The sequence below is a fragment of the Hyperolius riggenbachi genome, chromosome 7 (assembly GCF_040937935.1).
Source record: "Hyperolius riggenbachi isolate aHypRig1 chromosome 7, aHypRig1.pri, whole genome shotgun sequence".
In the NCBI taxonomy this organism is placed as follows: domain Eukaryota; kingdom Metazoa; phylum Chordata; class Amphibia; order Anura; family Hyperoliidae; genus Hyperolius; species Hyperolius riggenbachi.
This window is the reverse complement of record NC_090652.1, coordinates 25161417-25165826: the sequence shown is the minus strand read 5'-3', so window position 1 is coordinate 25165826 and position 4410 is coordinate 25161417.

The following is a 4410-nucleotide window of genomic DNA, read 5'->3' as shown; positions in this document are numbered from 1 at the left end:
GGATAGGCTGCCAGCTGTCTTAAAGTAAACCCAAGGTGAAAATAAACTGATCAGATAAACATCAGGATCTGATAACTCTCACAAAGTTGCTGGAGTTTTGCAAAGCGATTTTCCTGCAATTTTTTACTGCATGGGAAAGCGATTTTGGAGTGATTGCATTTTACAATCTTTTAACATTGAAATGCTGCATGTACCACTTTTGCGATTTCATCAAAATCACAAAGCTGGCAATTGCTAGAGTCAGAACCCTGTCAACACTTTACATTGCAGTAGCGCTTTTTAACCACTTTACCCCCAGCGGTACGAATTTCTCCGTCCCTTTTTTCCCTCCTAAAAAACCAGGGACGGAGAAATCCGTACCTTCCGCGCTCCCGCCGCTGTCCGCGCTACCGCCGCTCGTGCGCGCGCACCCGCCGCTCGTGCACGCCGCCGCCCGCTTGCCCGGAGATCAATGAACGGGAAAATCCATTCCCGTTCGTTGATCTAAGCCCCTGCAATGATCTGCTGCTTCTTTCAGAAACAGCGCGATCATTGTGATTCTCCCAGCCTCCTACTGCTTCCTGTAAGCGTCCTTCCAGTCGCTTACAGGTCGCATGTAAACATACTCACTGTGGCCATCTTGTGTCCAAATAGTAAACTACACCCTAATGCATTTTACACATACAAATAAATTGTTTTACATAATAAATTAACTCATTACCTCCCACACTCCCCAATTTATTTTTTTTTGTAATTTAAAAAAAAAAAAATATATACAATAAAAAAAAAACCATAAATAGTTACCTTAGGGACTGAACTTTTTAAATATTTATGTCAAGAGGGTATAACACTGTTACTTTATAAACTACGGGCTTGTAATTAGGGATGGACGCAAAACTGAAAAAAATGCACCTTTATTTCCAAATAAAATATTGGGGCCAAACATTGTGATAGGGACATAATTTAAATGGTTTTATAATCGGGAATAATGGGCAAATAAATTTCATGGGTTTTAATTACAGTAGCATGCATTATTTAAAAACTATAATGGCCGAAAACTGAAAATAATAATTTTTTCCCACATTTTTTTCCTATTTTCCCCATTAAAACACATTTAGAATAAAATAATTATTGGCATAATGTCCCACCTAAAGAAAGCCTAATTGGTGGTGGAAAAAACAAGATATAGTTCATTTTATTGCGATAAGTAATAATAAAGTTATAGACGAATGAATGGACGGAGCGCTGAAAGCAGTGCTGATCGTAATGGAAAAAGCTACGCTTACGGATCATTACGCGTAATTTTACGCTATTACGCATTACGAAATTACGCTTACGGCATAGACATTCAATTTCGGTACATGTCTGTAATTACGCATTGCCCTTACGCAATTACGCGTAAGAATACCGTAATTCAAGTTGTTACGTTATAGGCTTACGCGTAAATTCCTACTAGCAATTAATGCGTAAGGTCATGCTGCCAAGCGGAAAAGTTGACGCATGGATCAATGTTAGGTAGCCGCCGACTTTAAGGGTTAATAGCAAAGCCCCCTTAAGTGCTAAGAGCCTCAAATTTGGAGAATATATTAAGGAGATCAGAAGGAATAAGAGGGAAAATTTTTTTTTCAAAAAGACCTTATAGTTTTTGAGAAAATCGATGTTAAAGTTTCAAAGGAAAAATAGATACATTTAAAAACCCGCCGACTTTAACGGTTAATAGCAAAGCCTGCTTAAAATTTAGAACCACCAAATTTACAGGGTATATTAAGGGGATCAGTGGGAATAAGAGGAAAAAATTTTTTTTCAAAAAGACCTTATAGTTTTTGAGAAAATCGATTTTTAAGTTTCAAGGGCAAAAATGTCTTTTAAATGCGGAAAATGTCAGTTTTTTTTGCACAGGTAACAATAGTGTTTTATTTTCATAGATTCCCCCAAGTGGGAAGAGTTTTACTTACTTCGTTCTGAGTGTGGGAAATATTAAAAAAAAAAACGACGTGGGGTCCCCCCTCCCAGACCTCTTTAACCCCTTGTCCCCCATGCAGACTGGGATAGCCAGAATGCGGAGCACCGGCCGCGTGGGGCTCCGCACCCTGACTATACCAGCCCGCATGGTCCATGGATTGGGGGGTCTCGGAAGGGGAGGGGCAGCCAAGCTTTCCCCTCCCCCTCCGAGCCCTTGTCCAATCCAAGGACAAGGGGCTCTTCTCCACCTCCGATGGGCGGTGGAGGTGGAGGCCGCGATTTCCTGGGGGGGAGGTTCATGGTGGCATCTGGGAGTCCCCTTTAAAAAGGGGTCCCCCAGATGCCCACCCCCCCTCCCAGGAGAAATGAGTATAGAGGTACTTGTACCCCTTACCCATTTCCTTTAAGAGTTAAAAGTAAATAAACACACAGACACTTTGAAAAAGTATTTTAATTGAACAAAAAACATAACCACGAAAAAAGTCCTTTAATATTCTTAATTAACCATTAATACTTACCTGTCCCTTTAAAAGCCAGTTCCCACGCAATATCCTCGGAAATATACTAATCAGTTACAATGTAACAAAGCTATTACAATGTAACAACTTTGTTACTTTGTAACACCACCGCACCCGACGTCACTCGCCGCCACCGCCGCGTCTGCGCTGACCCGACAGAGCTCTGAGCTATATAGCTCAGAGCTCCCTAAGCATCTTTGTATTTGGGCTCCAAGGAGCCCCATTGGTCCTTAGCAGACCAATGGGGTTCCTTTAAATCAGAAGGAACCCCATTGGTCTGCTAAGGACCAATGGGGCTCCTTGGAGCCCAAATACAAAGATGCTAAGAGAGCTCTGAGCTATATAGCTCAGAGCTCTGTCGGGTCAGTGCGGGACGCTAAGTCCCCGCCGCCTCCCGCTGTCTGCCCCGCCCACATCTGTCACCCTCATGTCACCCACATGTGGGTGACATGTGGGTGACATGTGGAAGAGGCGGGGAGGACAGCGGGAGGCGGCGGGGACTTAGCGTCCCGCTGTCAGCCCCGCCCACATCTGTCACCCTCATGTCACCCACATGTGGGTGACATGTGGGTGACATGTGGAAGAGGCGGGGAGGACAGCGGGAGGCGGTGGGGACTTAGCGTCCCGCACGGACCCGACAGAGCTCTGAGCTATATAGCTCAGAGCTCTCTTAGCATCTTTGTATTTGGGCTCCAAGGAGCCCCATTGGTCCTTAGCAGACCAATGGGGTTCCTTCTGATTTAAAGGAACCCCATTGGTCTGCTAAGGACCAATGGGGCTCCTTGGAGCCCAAATACAAAGATGCTTAGGGAGCTCTGAGCTATATAGCTCAGAGCTCTGTCGGGTCAGCGCAGACGCGGCGGTGGCGGCGAGTGACGTCGGGTGCGGTGGTGTTACAAAGTAACAAAGTTGTTACATTGTAATAGCTTTGTTACATTGTAACTGATTAGTATATTTCCGAGGATATTGCGTGGGAACTGGCTTTTAAAGGGACAGGTAAGTATTAATGGTTAATTAAGAATATTAAAGGACTTTTTTCGTGGTTATGTTTTTTGTTCAATTAAAATACTTTTTCAAAGTGTCTGTGTGTTTATTTACTTTTAACTCTTAAAGGAAATGGGTAAGGGGTACAAGTACCTCTATACTCATTTCTCCTGGGAGGGGGGGTGGGCATCTGGGGGACCCCTTTTTAAAGGGGACTCCCAGATGCCACCATGAACCTCCCCCCCAGGAAATCGCGGCCTCCACCTCCACCGCCCATCGGAGGTGGAGAAGAGCCCCTTGTCCTTGGATTGGACAAGGGCTCGGAGGGGGAGGGGAAAGCTTGGCTGCCCCTCCCCTTCCGAGACCCCCCAATCCATGGACCATGCGGGCTGGTATAGTCAGGGTGCGGAGCCCCACGCGGCCGGTGCTCCGCATTCTGGCTATCCTAGTCTGCATGGGGGACAAGGGGTTAAAGAGGTCTGGGAGGGGGGACCCCACGTCGTTTTTTTTTTAATATTTCCCACACTCAGAACGAAGTAAGTAAAACTCTTCCCACTTGGGGGAATCTATGAAAATAAAACACTATTGTTACCTGTGCAAAAAAAACTGACATTTTCCGCATTTAAAAGACATTTTTGCCCTTGAAACTTAAAAATCGATTTTCTCAAAAACTATAAGGTCTTTTTGAAAAAAATTTTTTTCCTCTTATTCCCACTGATCCCCTTAATATACCCTGTAAATTTGGTGTTTCTAAATTTTAAGCAGGCTTTGCTATTAACCGTTAAAGTCGGCGGGTTTTTAAATGTATCTATTTTTCCTTTGAAACTTTAACATCGATTTTCTCAAAAACTATAAAGTCTTTTTGAAAAAATTTTTTTTCCTCTTATTCCTTCTGATCTCCTTAATATATTCTCCAAATTTGAGGCTCTTAGCACTTAAGGGGGCTTTGCTATTAACCCTTAAAGTC